At 35.2% G+C, this 18,148-nt stretch overlaps 1 long non-coding RNA gene across 1 annotated transcript; it reads left to right on the top strand.

Annotated features, from left to right (window-relative positions):
• The first annotated feature begins 8,198 nt into the window (after positions 1-8,198).
• Positions 8,199-17,904, top strand: LOC145663635 (uncharacterized). The gene is made up of 2 exons (XR_014127201.1): positions 8,199-8,332; positions 17,574-17,904. It is a non-coding gene; the product is annotated as an uncharacterized LOC145663635 (long non-coding RNA).
• The last annotated feature ends 244 nt before the right edge of the window (positions 17,905-18,148 follow it).

The raw sequence follows: 18,148 nt of genomic DNA, 5'->3' as shown, positions 1-18,148 counted from the left end.
CAGCTTAATGTTGAATCTGAGCGCCCGTCGGGAATTGAACCATGGTCAGAAAATATGTATGCTTAGTTTTGAAAAGAATGCATTACAAAATTTCTAAAACTATGCCTGAGAATAATATTGCTCGATACCCTTTGAAACCATTGTTTTAGTTTAACGTCCCTTCAGTTTAACGTGATATTCGAGCAACCGCCCGGGATTGAACCAGGGCCAGAGGTGTGTACGTCAACTTTGTTTTGAAAAGAATGTATGATAACGCATGAGAATAATACATTTCAGAAAAGGTTTGACAGCGCCCCGACGTGGAAAGCAAACCCACCGAGGATTGAACCAGGGCCTTTCACGTTAAAAGCATGTACGCTAACCGCTTAGCCACGAGTGCATGAATATGTGGTTAAAAGTTTTACGCTATACAGATTTTGTTTTGACAATTACGATGCGTAACGTTAATGTTTGATGAATCTCTTTAACTTGCAAACGCATCATTTAAAGGTCGTTGTGAGTGGAAAAATGCTTACGCGTATTTTATCACATCTCAGCACTGATGAAACATTCATTCATGCATTCTTTTTATCACTATAGAATCATAGGTCAGTTAAATCCTGATGTAATGGTCTCGAGTATGACAGCAATAAAACATTTCAGTAACATAATTATTTTTTTTAAAAAAAACTTTGATTTCTAGTACGCGTGCTTTCATAATGAGATTCTGAACGTCACCGCCAGGGAATCAAACTCAGGACCATTACATGAATTACTTAGTTAAGAATTTATCATGAATGTTATGATTTCCTGTTTATCAGGTGATTAAGATTTTTCTTTCTTCTTTTCTTTTGTAGTAAATTCACGCTGGTCAATTCCTTTTTTCCCATTACATACTTTATCGTAATTCTACCTGTTTGTTTGTTTTCTCCTTTTATTAACCATGGCCGAATCGGGTTTTACTGTTTGTAATGAAATCACTCGTCATTATAGACGATTTAACATTGAGGGCAGAATGCTCGAAATTCAATTCAACGCACCACCCGTAGGAACCGATATTATCCAATATGTGCATAATAGTTTCCAAGCGATGCTGGACCATTTATTAGCCAATGTCGATGATGAGGCGATGGTTGGTTTATCGGTAATATCGCCACGCAATACCAATAAGCCGTTTTGGGTGAGTTTTCGCCAAGCACGAAACCTGACATTGGAAACGATGTGGGCCTCCTTTGAAAGAGTTTTACAAAGTAACAATTCATTTCTTCTTCACGAACCCTTCACCGTTCATTTTCATCGTGTGGATATTCCACGTGGCTACGGCGGTGGTTTGCGGCAAGGAGTACTTCAAAACGAAGAATTGTTACGAAGCAAAAAAGGGATTGTACGCGTAAAAAATCAAGATTCAAGGTGTCTGGCGTACGCTCTTGTTATTGGTACTGGCCTGAAAAATACAAGAATGTAGATGTGAATCGACATAAGCAGTATCAATATCAAACAAAATGTATTGTGGACCAAGAAGTCGATGCGTTATGTGCAAATGCAGGAGTGAATTTGGATCATGGTGCCAGTGTAAATGAAATTCGACAATTCCAGTCATACCTCAAAGAATATAAAATTACTGTGTATACCAGTTTTACAGGCCATTATATCATGTACGAGGGGCCCAATGATGAAAATCGCACTCCCATAAATTTGATTTGTTTGGCTGGCCACTTTGACATCATCCAATCTTTAACTGCTTGTTTTGCAACCAAGTTCTACTGTGAAGCGTGCCATAAAAAGTATGATCAGCGTAACAGACATGTGAAAAATTGTCCTGTAACATGTTCAAAATGTCTACAGAGACCACTATGCGACAAGAACCAAACGTCGATATTGTGCAACGACTGCAATCGTCAATTTTATGGCGAACAATGTTTTAATAATCATCGTAATATTGTATATCATCAAGGGGAACCTATATGTAAAATGGTGAAGCAATGTACTAAATGCTACAGAGTTTATTCTTTTGTACGAAGTGGACAACGCATTCTTGATTGTAATGATATCTTTTGTAATGTTTGTAAGAAGATTGTTCCGGGATCACATCAATGTTTTATGCTTCCTGATCGACAATGCTTAAAACCTGGCGTTCCTTCACTCATGCACGCAAAGAAAGCCTTGTTGATTTTCTACGATATAGAATCCATGCAGGACAAAAATATTGACGATAATATGTATGTACACGTTCCGAATTTATTGGTTGCACAACAAGTATGTTACGCATGTGTTGAAAATGATAATATCCAGCAGTCTTGCAGTACGTGTGGTCAGCGCCAGCATATTTTCCAAGGAGACGATCCAGTTTATGATTTTCTCCAGTACTTGCGGGAACGTCGTCCCAATATAAATAGGATTTTCTGTCTCGCTCACAACTCGAAGGGCTACGATGGACATTTTATTCTAAAGGCTATGGTAGAACAATGTCAATGGAGACCTGACGTCATATTAAATGGGACCAAGATACTGAGTTTAACGTTGAATAATCTGACGTTCATTGACTCGTTGAACTTCCTGCCTATGGCATTAAGCAAATTGTCAAAAGCGTTCAATTTACCCGCAACCAAAGGCTACTTCCCGCATTTCTTCAACACCATGAAAATCAATCGTATATTGGACCACTTCCAGAAACGAAGTATTATGGTGCAAATGAAATGGCCGTCGAAGACAGGAACAAGTTCATGCAGTGGTACAACGATCATCGTAATGACACGTTTGATTTCCAGAAAGAAATTATCAACTATTGTATTCAAGATGTCAATGTACTGCGACAAGCATGCGTTTCGTTTATGACGTCTTTTGAAGCAGAAACCAAAGTAAATCCCTTCTTGGAGACGATAACGATTGCCAGTGCTTCCAATTTAGTATTCCGCCGGAATTTCCTCAAACCCAACACCATTGGAATTCTACCGGCACATGGCTATCGATGGAGAAGTACCCAATCGATCGCTGCAATGCAATGGCTGGTCTACATTGAAAAAACCGAAGGAAAACAAATCTTACATGCGGCCCGACAAAAAGAAGTGTTTATTGCGGGATTCCACGTTGATGGCTACTACCAAGATCCTGAGACGTTAGAGGAACACATCTACGAGCATGCCGGCTGTTTTTATCACTGGTGTAAAGTGTGTATTACTACAGGCCGTAATCAGCCCATCTACGGCAATCCAGAAGACACCATGGAATCCCGTTATGAACGAACGCAACGCAAAAATGCAAGACTGCGTGAATTGGGGTACATTGTACATGAAATGTGGGAGTGCGAATTTAAACAGTTCTTGAAAGAAAATCCAGCAATGGCGACGTATCTCAAGAATCATCCGTACATGAACCGTAGACCATTAAATCCAAGAGATAGCTTTTTTGGAGGAAGGACCAATTGCGTGAAATTGTACCACCAAGTCGACGAAAAAGCGGGGGAAGTAATAAAATATTTCGATATTGTCTCGCTTTATCCTTACATAAATAAGTGTGCTAAATACCCTGTAGGCCATCCTAGAATTTATCTACAGGGTGATGAAAATATACCACCAATAAATAAAGTCAATGGTCTGATCAAAATGACGATATTACCAAGTCGCCATCTTTATCATGGTCTCCTGCCTTACCGATGCAACAAGAAACTATTGTTTCCACTGTGTGCTGCGTGTGCCGAAGAAATGAACCCAGACTCTACAGCAACGTGTACGCACAACGATCAGGAGCGGTGCCTCACTGGAACATGGGTATCATATGAAATACAGAAGGCAATAGAATTAGGATATCAACCGGTGGAAATCTTTGAAATTGGGGATTATGACATTGAACAATATGATCCCATCACGAAAACAGGTGGCTTGTTCACGGAATATATCAATACGTTTTTGAAATCGAAAATGGAAGCTTCTGGCTGGCCCAGTTCCTGTGTCACCGAAGAAGACAAATCAAAATTTATACAAACCGTCCTGGAGCGTGAAGGTATTGCATTGGATCCGACCAAAATTGAAAATAATCCTGCACGAAGAAGTTTATCTAAGCTTTGTGTTAACTCTCTATGGGGAAAACTTTCTCAGCGTACAAACTTTAGCCAGACCACAATTATTGATCGGCCGGAAGAATTTTATGAAAAACTCACTTCCCCCGACATTAAACTCCATTAAATTGTACCCATCAATGATACGATGTTGTATGCGTTCTGGGAGTACAATGAACATGTGTCTGTTCAAAACCGAAACACCAATGTCGTGTTAGGTGCATTTACAACATGTCAGGCACGTCTGGAACTGTACAAGTACCTGGAAATGTTGCAGGAACGTGTTTTATATTTCGACACGGATTCTGTGATATTTACAGAGAAGCCTGGAGAGCCAACCATTAAACCTTCTACGTACTTGGGATGCTTATCGGATGAGATGGAGTCTTATGGACAACGAGCGTACATCAAGACATTTGTTAGTGGAGGACCGAAAAATTACAGCTTAGAAATATACAATCCAGATACCAACGTCACCAGCTACATATGTAAAATTAGAGGATTTACATTAAATTACAATGCAGGACAACAATTAAATTTCAACACGCTAAAAGAAATGATTACAAATCAATGCCGTGGACAAGTCACCATTACTATCCCCCATAAAATATGCAGGACCAAAGACCATACCATCGTCACACGCAAAGAAGAAAAAATGTACAGCATCCAGTACACAAAACGTCGATTTAAAGAACTCAATTCCTATGATACGGTTCCGTACGGGTACGTTAAAAAACAGAAGATGGAATTGGAAAAAGAAGAAGATGAAGAAAAAACTGTAAACACCCAATGAGGCCGCCATTTCTTTTTACCTTTTCCTTTTTTCTCCTTGACCACAAAACCAACACCAAGAAGAAAAAAACGCAGTACCCAGAAGATTTCATAAACCACCAACACCATCAGTGGAAGAAATGTAGTCATCTCGTACCCAAGGGGGAACCTTGACCATAAAGCACCAACACCAAGAAAAATGCAGTACCCAGAAGAGTTCATAAACCACCAACACCACCATCAGTGGAAGAAATGCACCCGAGGAGGAAGATGAGCCTAAACAGATCCATCATTTACGAGTAAGTTTTATTTCTCTCTTATCAATATTGACCCGCTTTTATTGTTTCAGAAAAAAAAGAAATTCATAAAGTAATCCTTTGTTTCTTCTTTTTCTTTACAGGATACGTCTACAACATTCGAAGATGATGACACGTCCAACATATTCATTAAATTAGATCCTGTATTTATTATGTTAATAAAATTGTATGAGAAGAGCACATACCTTTCGTTAAAATACAAGCTAAAAAAAATTTGTTTTATTATTTCTTGAAATCCTGAACACTTGTTTTCAAATAATGGTAATCTTGAAAATTTAAGATGGAAAATACATCCAAGAATTGGTTTAAATGAATAGTTTGAAAATATTTTGTTCGAAAATTAATTAATTTTTAGTGTCCAAATTTTGGTTTTTAATTTTAGTTCGAAAAAATTGATTTGAAAATTTTTAAATGCGGTTTACATCTTTAGTTCGAAACTTGTTTTTAAAAATTGGTTCGAAAATTTTTAAAAAATTTTTAGTTCGAAAAATTTTGATTTGAAAATTTAGTTCGAAAGTTTTGTTTAAATTATTTTTTCGTTCGAAAATTTTTTAATTTTTTTAGTTCGAAATTTTTTTGGGTTCGAAAATTTAATTTTTTTTTGTTCGAAAATGTTTTTATTTGAAAATTTAGTTCGAAAGTTTTTAGTTTAAATTTTTTAGTTCGAAATTTTTTTGAAATTTTTGTTTCAAAATTTTTAGTTCGAAAATTTGTTGTTTAAAATTTTTTAGTTACAATTTTTTTTAGTTCGAAAAAATTTTAGTTCAAAATTTCTTGCACTCTGCGGAACCGTTTCGAAAAGAATCGGAGCAGTTTAGGTAAGAAAAAATCTGGCAACACTGTTTCCATTAATAAACCACTTACTGAGCGTTTAAAAAAAATCGCTCAAACTCACAACAATGTGTTATAAGAAATCTACAAGCGACAAGGATGACCCCCTCTTTCACCATTGTTCCTTTCAGGGATATACTAATTCAAGAACAGGATCTCCATACGTAAACATATAAGGCGGTCTGTCTCTTCATCAAGGTAAGAAAGCTGGTAATCATCTTATCTGTCAAAGAGAACGATAATATTTAATGTAAACTTCAGTACAATATCATGATACCAAAAAGAGTTATTTAAGGAGGAGGTTCAACCCTTCATGGGAACTTTAAGGTACCAAAAAGGTTAACCATAAAAGGGAACTAAATTCTAAAATCCAGGTCTAGAGTGATCAACGACATATCGCTCTATATTTCCCTCATGGACTGTGGAGGGGGGGCTAAGATCATGTGACTTCTATCAACCAATCAAAATTGATGTACCAAAACATTCATCTTACCTGTAAAAGGAAACAAATGAGTGAGGGGTTTTCCCACGTTATACCATGTAATCTGTTCACCGTGTGGCGGGTCTAAAATCATGTGACCTCTATCAACCAATCAGAATCGAGGTACCAAAGTATACATCAGAAAGGACACCCTAATTTCAAAAATCCTAGGACCTAAAATCACGTGATCTCTATCATCCAATCAGAATCAAGGTACCAAAGCACTTATCTTACCCGCAAAAGGAAACGAATTAGTGATGGATTTCCCCGCAAGGGTAAAACATGACGTCATACCATGTGACTTGTTCACCGTGTAGCGGGTCTAAGATCATGTAACCTCTATCAGCCAATCAGTATCGTAGTACCAAAGTACTCATCAAAGAGGATACCCAAATTTCAAAATCCCAGGGTCTAAGATCATGTAACCGCTATCAACCAATCAAATTCAAGGTACCAAACCACTCATCTTACCCATAAAAGGGAACGAATTTTAAAAAATCCCTGAGCCTAAGATCACGTGACCTCTATCAGCCAATCAGCATCGTGGTACCAAAGGATTCATCTTACCCGTAAAAGGGAACGAATTTCAAATATCGCAGGGTCTAAAATCACGTGACAGCTGTCAATCAATCAGAATGAGATATCAAAACACACCTCTTACCCGTAAAAGGGAACAAATTTCAAAAATCCTAGTCATAAAAGAGAATGAGGGATTTCCGCGCAGGGTGACTCATGACGTCATACCACGTGACCTGGAAATTTGAATTTTCCGCGTGGGCGGGGCCTAACGTCACGTGACCTCTCTCAGCCAATCAGAATCGAGAAAATTTTTGCTGACTCGACTAGATATACGCGCGTCCCTACTACTACGGTAATGCAGATGAGCAGAGAAGTGCGTGGTGATCAGTTGGCACAATATCGCAGTTCAGGCAATGCGCAAACATCAAGTTCATATGTAAATTAAAAAAAAAATTGCTTCAGAGACTTAGATAGCCTTAAAACAGTTTACGATGACAATGCTTTAAGGAAAAATTGGCCTCAAATTAGCTCATTTCATCACCGTAGAAGACGATCCAAACTAGTGCTGTCGAATTTTTGTCACATTTGCGGTTTTCGGTTTTTGAGAAAGCCGGTTTTCTGGAAACCAAAAACCGCAAAAGCGGTTTTGAAGACCGAAACCGCAAATGTGGTTTTCGAAACTGAAACCGCAAAAACTGTTTTCAAAACCGAAACCGCAAAGACGGTTTTCAAAACCGAAAAAGCAAAAGCGGTTTTCAAAACCAACATTTCGGTTTTATGAAATTTCACTTTTTTCAAGAACCGTTTTTCGATTTTTCAAAAATCAATTTCGACAGCACTAATCCAAACCAACGGGATGGCTGAACTACAAATTATATCAAAAAAAGACTTTCATCTGTGTTTCCAGCAATGTCACGAGAAGTTAAGTAAGTGTGTGTGTTCCGAAGAAACCTTGTACTTTGAAGGTGATTAAGCATATACTGTATGTACTTATATTGTGGCAATAAAGAGCTGCAACAAAATACCTGGAACTTTTTGACTGTCCTGGTATTTCATAAGCTAATATTGTTGGTACGATATGTTTTCTTTTCTTGCAGAATATACCTAGATCTTTATATTTAATAAGCAATAGAAGCTATTAAAGTCTGATACATTATTTATGATTATATTTCGCATTAAGAGTTGCTAATTATTATGTATTATTTACTATTTTATAATTACCATTTTGTTGATAATTTTCTTTCAGTGATGAAGTAAAACGAATGCATACGGCATTGAAGTTGAACCAAGTAATATTAGAAAAATCTCAGAAAGCCGACTTAATAATAATCCATTTACCAACTCCTCCCAAAGAAACCAACATAGAAAAAGATGCACATTGTATCCTTTCCTGTTACTTATGCGAGTTCGTCTTCTAATTAGATAATAATTCATTTGTTTAAATTAAGGAAAAATACGTAAAATTATAGAAATCGCACGATTTTCATCTAATAGAGTACCAAATGGCTTAAATACTATGTTGCCACTTGTCTTGGATATTTGGTCATAAATATAACGAGAAAACTACTACAGCATCCAAAGGGGTCAATCACGTTGGCAGATCGTCTCCTAGACGGCAAGTTAGAGACATGGAATACACGTTTCTTACATATACTACTAGTACTTTTATCGATAGCTTTTGTGGCTTGTTCAATGCATAAAAGAATCAATTCAACTTTCGGTCATTTCGGATATATTTTATCCTTAAGATCTCTCTCTATATAGCTCCTTTCAGAGCTAAAAGATTCATATTCAGATTTTGTAAATAACTTTTACAATGTAAAAAGAAGAAAAAACTTTCCGCACAAACTGTATGTGTATTTTACTCGTGAATTGATTACCTTGTGCCCTGAACACTCCGTATATAACATGCTATAATTATTAATTAAGTGTGATGTGATACTGAATAGCATGGAACTCAGCGTTTGAAGTGGCCCAGAAAGCTAAGGGAATAGCCCTTACATATTTCTTTAATTTCTGTTTATACCAGGGCATAATTTTGCACAATTGGAAAGAATTTAAAAAAAAAAAACTTTTAAAGCAAAAATATTGTCCAACTTCCAAAAAGCACTAGAAAGCAGAGAATAGTTTGAAAAGCGCTTAAAAAGGAGAATAGAAATTTTAAAAAGATCTAAAACTTTTCTGTTACCAATAGAAATGTTGAAGTCTGTGCCCAAACAAATTATTGCCTAATATGAAATTATGGTATCAATAGCAATCTCATTAGATTGGTTTGGCTTGACACGCACTTCATTAGACACACACACACACACACACACACATATATATATATATATATATATATATATATATATATATATATATATATATATATATATATAAGTAACGTTTTAAAGTGTTATAAATTATTTCTTCTTAGCGCTTTTAAAATTACTTTTTGCATTCTAGAGGTTTTTTAATAGGTCAATATTTTCTATAATGTTTTTATTTTCTGCTTGTTTGGTTAATTGAGGAGCTTCAAATCTTTCACGCTCTTTGACTCAAAAAGCGCTATGCCTTTCGTGTTGTTCGGAACAGAACGCACTATTTGATAATGCAGAAAAATGTAATCACATCAGCTCACAAGTTGTTTTGCGTGTTGTCAGTATGAATGACTCTAGTGTGGTTAGGAATTTTCTTGACATCATTTGGCGTCTGTATGGCGATAGTTTAACGCTTCTACAAAATCCATTCGATCTTTTCCGACGGTCCTGTGGTCAAAATGAAAACACATATGTTGTGTACATGACTTAATCTGTGGTTGCTGCTAAGATCTCTTTCTTCTCTCAAGAATATTACTATGCACTTTCCAGTGTGAGGCTGTTCCTATCTCCTTGCCGACCGATTGTTTGGAGTGTTAGAAAAGTATTTCGAAAACATTCCGAAATTTTGAATCCTGATAGTTACACTTCATTGTACCGCGAAATTGGGACTGAAAGTTCTAGGCGTCGACTGGCATTTGAGAGATATGAAAGTATTAGGTAATTCCCTACCCCCACCCCCAAAGAAATTACAGGTATCAGTGACATGAAACGTGTGTTCCTGAATAAGGCTTTGCACCAACGACGTTCCGGAGTTGTTTTCAAAATGAAACCAACGTACAATTTTGACGATCCTTCTAAGCAGTATGTGTCACCACTGAAGCGACTGATAATGGTTGCCAGCGTACCAGACAGCGGCGCAAATCTGTCTTCAACATTGGAGGGGACAAGTAAGACCTTTCTTTTTTTGTTTTGTTAAGGAATGCTCAAAATATTTGTGAAGTTGAAAAGCAATCCTGTGGAAGATCAGGGAGCAGAATTGTCTTCAACATTGGGAGGCGGGCAGATTTGAGGTTTATTCTGGGGGGACATCAATTTCATTCATAGGCGGTGCCAGGATTTTGGTAACGTGGGTGCAGGCTAGGATGGGACAACATTGTTGCCAGAACGCTCTGCACTATTGAGCCTTAAGATCTAAGTAATCCCTAAGGTTTACTCAAAAAAATGTAGAAAAACACGATATGATAGCAAGTAACTTATGACAAACTTAAGTCACTCAAATATATCCAAAAATAGGAAACAAGAAATATACAAAATCTGAAAGAGGAAATCTGAAAATCGAAGTTAATGTGGGTACGGCTGCACCCACTGTGTCGCCGCCTATGGTTTCATCTCACTTTCCTTTCAGGCAATCGGACACATTTTTTTTCAAAAAACACATTTCAAATCAGATTATTGTGGGGACAGTCCCCCCCCAGTTCCAAGATTGGAGGGTACATGTCCCCCTTATCCTCCCCGGGATTTGCGCCAGTGGTACCAGATGCCCCAGCACTACCCCTAGAAAGTCGGATCACCGATGCAAAGAAAGCTGTCGTTGCAAATCTTCTAAGAAAACGATTCGGAGATCAGTGGAGACGTGAATCTGTGCAGCAGTTTTATATTGACGCACTGGATGCACAGCTTGCACATTGTACTGAAAACGAAAGTGTGTCCGAATGCGACTGCTTGAAAGAAGAAGTGGATATCGTATGGAACACAACACGAAATTGAGAGCATATTACTGCAGAGCATATTAAAGTGTATATGAATTCTTATAGCAAAAATTCATTGTTTTCAATTTGTAGTATGAATATTTATTTTATGGCGTATAACCCATTAATATTCACATACAGAGGGAGAGAATTATAGTTCTACATGCCTCATACTCTGTTGTGTGTATCATTGTAAATAAAATATGCTCAAATGTATTTTTGTATTTCTTTTATGAGTCTCAGATATAGGTCTATCATTTTCGGTATGTTTGCATCAAAATGCACTTTGTCCAAAATGCTTTTAACAACAACTCGGCTATTATTAAAAAACTGATTTTTGTAATCATGTCAACTCAACTTATAATACTTTAATTTACATATAACATTAACAGTTTATGTTATGTCCGTGACAGTTTCGGAGCTATTAGTTTTTCTGCTCTCCTGATTTTTTTTTTAATGGATTCAATGCTTTTTGTTTTGGAGCTCTTCAATTCTCATCTGGTAAATTCTCATTTTTTAAAAAATACAAGTTGTTCTGTGCGTTATGGAATTAAACGTGAACATAGTACCACTCGGTTACGTTTTATAACAAAATACGTAAAAAAAAAACTTTGATGCAGCAATGATGGTTTTCATGAGACTCATAAATTACATCATATAGGTAGTTTCTAATTTTATTAGTTTGTTCATATTGAAAAATTATATGAGGAGCGTTTTTTCAAAACTCGATAGAGCACAAATTTTGAGATCGGAGGTATATATGGGATTGTATGCTTTTTAAGCTACCTATCGAGCTGTGAAATGAGAATTGGCAAATCTCGATATGTGTCGTATGTATAACATACTGAATCATGAGCGTTTTGTCAGAGCTAGATAGTGTTCATGAACAGCAATTTCTCAAAACTCGATACAGCACATAGCTGAATACTGCCGAATCATGGAATCTCGTGGAGTTGTCAAAGTTCTTAACAGGAACAGGCAAATCAAAACACTGAACAAGATTTCTCAAAAGGTTCTGAAAGCAAAGTTGCCATTTCAAATGGTAATGCAACGTGTCATGTATGTACTGATAGTGTAAGTATGCAGTACACTTACATTGGGTTACCTGTAGAGGTTTCTGTTTTCAAATCTGGAATTGAAACATGCCACAAAGAAATGTCTACAGAAGATGAACATGGAGAAGAAGGACGTAAAGAAACTCTTACACTTTTTCGAAATGCCGGAAGAAGCAAGAGGATTTTATGAAGATGTTCTCAGAGACTGCTAACTACAACGTAAATGTATGCTTCATTACTAACTATTGTAAACACTTTGTATTCTTACATTCTGGTGTTGCTTTTTGAAATTTTCCATAATGTCTATTGTTTTTTCATTCGTGTAACCATGTAGAAGTCAGTGGCGGCTGGTGGATTGTGGTTTCGGGTGTTGCAGTACGAACGATAAGAGACAGAAGATATAAAGTTGACTCATTGACTAATTAGCATAACTTTAGATGCAAATGCTATGTGACATGTTAAATTAAATAAAATTCTGTTTTTAAAAAATAATAAATGCAGAACATTTTATCCGATTAGTCACCTTATTTAATTAGTAAGTCCATTCTCCTCTCTTTTATTGGAGCAAATCTGTCTAATACATGCTGGTTGAACTCTGGTATTCTTATTGTCAGGTCATTTTCCATGGAAAGCATAACCAATGGTGATAACCTTTCTTGGGACATTCAATTCCTTGAAAGTGTCAATTCTTTCTCATGTGGAAAAAACTTTTCGTCTTTTGCTGACACTATAGGTACAGTTAATATTAATTTCAGAAGCTTTGCAGATTCTCTAAATATTTTTTTCTAGATTATTGCGGATGATTCATTCTAGCAAACTCAGTCCCTGACAGTGATCCGAATTCTTCTTCAGCGTTGACTGAAGAGAGTTCGTAACAGAGATTATGTTATTAAAAAAATGTGCATTGAACACACTTTATTCACAGTTTACCCAGGAAAACTTAAAATAAATTGAGGAAATGTATTTGGTGCAAACAACACTACTACCATAAGATATCATGTAAATTTAAACTGGATTTTCTTTTTTCGAACACTCTCCTGAATTGCCCTTTGCTTGTTTCGTCTAAGCCTTAATTGCAAATTTTTCCTCAGTTGAAAGCTGGTCAATGTTTTTGTAAGTTATTTACAGAAGTCATGGTATGCAATTCATTCAGAGTTTGTAGGTTATTTACAGAATTAAAGCACACACAATAAAATTAAATCCAGTAAATAAAAACCAAAACAGTGATACAAAAGAGGTACTGGTATATGAATTGCGAATATCACATATTCATACATCAACACACACACGTGTGCATAAAAGAAAAAACTACATTCCAAATCATCCGTCTTGGTTGTTACGCAATGCACGATGAACAAAATATACTTCCACATGAAGCGAAACAACGCTTACCAATGTGATATGTTGTGGAAAGGAAACCTCGAAACCCGCCAGATCAAGGATCAGCATGTAACACAAGCCAAAAATCAAAGAACATCAAAACAAACAGCACTGCCAGTTTTACACCCAGAAATGTTAACTGGAAGGGGTCCAAAGTATTTGAGGGAGGTCCAATACGTCTACATAATATGGAACCTGTCTTATACTGCACCCGAAAAGACGATAAGTAATTCTTACTTACTGTCACCTATATTTTTAGAAAAAAATGATAGAACGATTATTTTTATAAGAAAAGAAGAGTTCATGATGAGGCGTAAAATAAAATATTTAGCCTACATCAATCGTTTCTCTGTTAAACAAGTATAGTTCGTTAAGAAAGTCTACAAATGTTAGTCAAGCTTCGAAATTTTTGGGAGGTCCGGACCCGGTGGACCCCCTCGTGGCTACGCCCCTGAGTATTGCTAACTAGTCCCAAATTCAATGTGGCGTCCCCCATCATACAGTTTTATGTGGAAATTATCAAGAGTATAAAATATACTTATTTTATAATAGAAATATATATATACTAAAATACTATCCACAGAAGGGGGGAGCGATTCTACATACTGACTTATTAATATTTGAATCACAAATTACTGTAGAAGAAGCTTTCATTATCAATATAAGCCAGGAATTAACTTGTAAATGCGGGTCTACTTTCATTTGTTTTCTCATCTACTAGATATTTTCTTTCTTATTTTGTAATTTTGCTATCACTTTTTTTTTAATTGTCATTATATTGATTTGCTTCAGTATGGTACTGTAATTTAAAAATATGAATGCATAAAAACAAATTGCATTTGTTAATTGCTAGTGAAAAAAAAAAAATCAGAAATCTTATTTAGCGCGAGAAACCTTCTCGTTCACTGGAAACCGTGCTGTGCTGCAGAAGCTCTGCAACGACAAGTCCCTTTAACTTCTGAGATAGGGGAAAGGAGACTTAACATTTGCTCCAATTGCAGCGCTGAAGGAATCTGGTCGTTGTATGCTCGCTGCAACACAATATAAATTAGAGACTCTGTGACGGATTATTTTTCGCTTTTTAAAACGGATTAACGGAACGGACAGTTACGGAAGAAAAAAAAATGTTATTTAAAGTGTATATATGCGAGTATTAAAAAGTATTTTTTTCTGTTCTTTACTACTATTGATAATAATATTTTTTTCTTGAAATACTTTGGTCGTTGCGCAACACTGCAACACTAACATTAGCCGCCACTGGTAGAAGTAACCCTTTAAACTGTACACAAAACTAACTAAATAAAACAAAATACTAATCAAAACTAAATAAAGAATATATCATGACGATATAAACAGTATAACACTATAAAACAATAATACTAGAAGCAAATTCAGGTTCAGTCACATTCCTATGTTTCCTGTCCATGTACTCTATCGAGTTTTGAAAAAAAAACTGCATTTTTTAAGTAGCCAATTTGATGACAAATATTTGTATTCCCTAGGAGATTCACGTTGTCTGTACTCGTCCCAGGATAATAACTAGTATTACCTACAATTACGTTTCTTTAATGAAAGCTTATGTACAATAATAACAAAAATGCAATTCCTGTAAAAATGATATTTTGTGCTCTATCGAGTTTTGAAAAAATGCTCCTCATATGATCTATGTTACCCATCTCCTCTCCACACCAGCAACCAGGAGTTTATTTTAATTAATTTTAAAAAGTTGAGACGATGTTAATTCCGTGTGTGGTCTAAACCTCATTAATTGTACAATTTAATTCTTTTCTGATTTTTTTTTAATTTTCTCTCATGGTTTTGTTTCATGTGTATTAGATATATCCCAATAAAATTTCATCGAATCTATTTTGTTTTTCATGTTTGCTTTCGAACAACGATAGAAAAATAGAAATTATGGTGATCCAAAAAAATTTGATTCTAGATTTCAGCGAATTTATACGTTTCGTGGTCTTTATAAGCCGAAAAAAAGATTTTGGATGTCTGTCCTTTCTGTTCTTCCGTCCATCCGTTCGTTCTGGTGTAAACATGTTCATTCATCTAGAGGCTATACTGCTCAACATATCGGGATCAAAAGGTTTTTATAGGATTTTTTTATTTTTATAGGATTTAATAGGATTTTTTAAAATGTTCTTCCTATCCTCAAAAATAAGCTAGTTTACTGAAGGGTGAAAACCAAATTTTGTAATTTCCTCCAAAGCGGCTCTTACGATTTTGTTTATATTTCATAAACTGATGTTCCATTAACAACCCTATAATATGATATAGGTCGTTTTTCTTTTAAAAAAATCCACAAGGGGAAGTTTATTCTAGGGATGATTTTTTTCTCAAACGATTTTGTCAGAAATGACTTTGTAGATTTTGTTAATAATTCATAAATAAATATTTCATTAACAATCTGACAATATAGCATAACTTATTTGTCCTGAAAAAATCACAAGGTGTAATTTATTCCTCGACGTGTTTTTTGAATGATATTCTAAAAAAAAAAAAAACTTCGGGCAATTTTGTTTATATTTCATTTAAAAAGTATGTCATTAATAACCTGACAATATAGCATATCTCATTTGCCCTGAAAAGATCAAAAGGGGTAGTTTATTTCTTGGAGGTAAGTTTTCTTCGGACGATTTTCTCAAAAGGGACTCCAGTGATTTTGTTTATATTTCATAAACAACACTTAATATAACATAGTCATTTGTCATTTAAGAATCCGCAAACGGTAGTTTACTTTTGGGGTTGAGTTTTCTTTCAACAAAGTTTTCCGGGAACATAATTATGTTCGTATTTCGTTCGTAAATAAATGCTGCAGCATAACATGATTTAGTTTAAGAAATTGGAACGTGGAAGTTTAGTGAAATGGTTCATGCCTTTTATTCTTTATTCAATTGCATGAGAGTATCCAATTTTGATTTTATGATTGGGTAAAAGTTTCCCGCTGCTAATTTGGTTTATATCCCTTCTAAAGCTGCCAGACTAGAAGCTATGTCCGCTTTTCAAATTATGTTATTGTGCACCTTAGTCTGGATAAATTTTATATCTACTACATTTTTCATCAATTGTGTTAATAAACTCCAGTATGTTTAGTTGTAACCATGTTTGTTTGTTTGTTTGTTTGTTTTCAGTTATTATTGAAAGGGTTTTCGCTAATACTTGAAGAAAATACGCTAAAGGCGTCTGAGATGTACAAGTTTATTGCAACCTGTCTGATTTTAGAAGTTTCTGTCCCAGAAATTGTCATGTAAGATGGAAGCTTCTACTTTAAAGTAGTTTGCAATTTGCTGTTCTTGGATGTATACCCCTGCTCCTACTAAAATATTATTTTTGGAATCATCCGTAAATAATAAGACATATTGATTTGGTAACTCTCACCATATTTGATTTTGCCATCTTGCTGGGATCATTTCGTTCGATAGGTCTTTTATGTCTACCGATAGATGTGAAGGAGTGATCGGTGTTTCGGTAGTTAATGAACTATTATGGGATACATTTAAAAAAAAAACATGGCAAGAGTGGATATTTTACAATTTTGCTTTTGAGTGCTGTGGTGAGGAAAAGCTTCGTAAATCCATGGAGGTCTATGTAATATGGTGTACTTTCTTTTTCTTGTAATATTTTCAATTTGTTAAATTGACCTCTTTTCATTTTCTGCTCCTAAAGCATAATTTTGAACTTGTTTTATCTGTTGTTGGCAACAATTGTAGAGTAACAACAACAATTTAAACAATGTTATTGAGACATAAAATTTGGAGAGTTTTCCATTATTCAGGTGAACACAATGCTTTTAATATTTAGTCACTATGTAAATATGCGCGTAGTACAATAGCATGATCATGAAAATAATTTCGGGAAATATCTCAAAATGTTGAAGTTAATTCTAAAAGTGTTTAAAACAAAATAGATGGATATGGTTAATTTTGATAAATATGGAATTAAAAAAACTATAATGGAATACTGGGTTGAACTTACTTGAATGATAAAAGTAATATGATACTTATTCCTGGAAGAATTAAACAGAAATTAAGTTATAAAGAAACCCTTAATACTATATAATGAGTAAGAATAGTTATTTCTCTTATATAAATATGATTTTTTTGAACATCCTTAACCATATTTCAAGATATGGAGTTCTTAGAAGTATTAACTGAAGGCATGTTGAGAGTTCTAATGTTGAGAGGCTGTGGTACTGAAATATGTTCAGAATGTCCAGAAAATGAGAAATAATAGTTTGGCGTATGTACGTACGTATTTTCTAGACTAGGGATATTCGTTTCTCTCAGTTACCATGACTAAATACATGGCGTACTGATTATAAAATTGGATCCACGTGACACGTATTCTATGCACAGAACGAAATAAGTTTCATTTACGATAATTTTAGAATTATTGGTTCAATATCCTGTTGTTCTATTAACAATTTTATATTGAGAATAAATCTATATTTGAATTTCTGTGCTTGTTTTATTACAGTCTGTATTTAAGTTTAATAATTAGAGATCGAAATGAGATGCTGTGTGCCGCTATACGTACCGAATTTGCTTTCTGAGAAAGCGTACTGACACTAAAACGTACAGTACATACAAGTATAAACTTGAATTTTTACATTTGCGTTTAATTTAATACATTGGTATAGTAGTATTTCTACGGTTCCACTGATGACGTCATCACCTCCTATGTCTGGACGCAGGACGGTCT

The sequence above is a fragment of the Thermobia domestica genome, chromosome 11 (assembly GCF_964235325.1).
Source record: "Thermobia domestica chromosome 11, izTheDome1.hap1.1, whole genome shotgun sequence".
In the NCBI taxonomy this organism is placed as follows: domain Eukaryota; kingdom Metazoa; phylum Arthropoda; class Insecta; order Zygentoma; family Lepismatidae; genus Thermobia; species Thermobia domestica.
The sequence above is the reverse complement of the archived record's forward strand: the minus strand, read 5'-3'. Positions and strand labels throughout refer to the sequence as shown.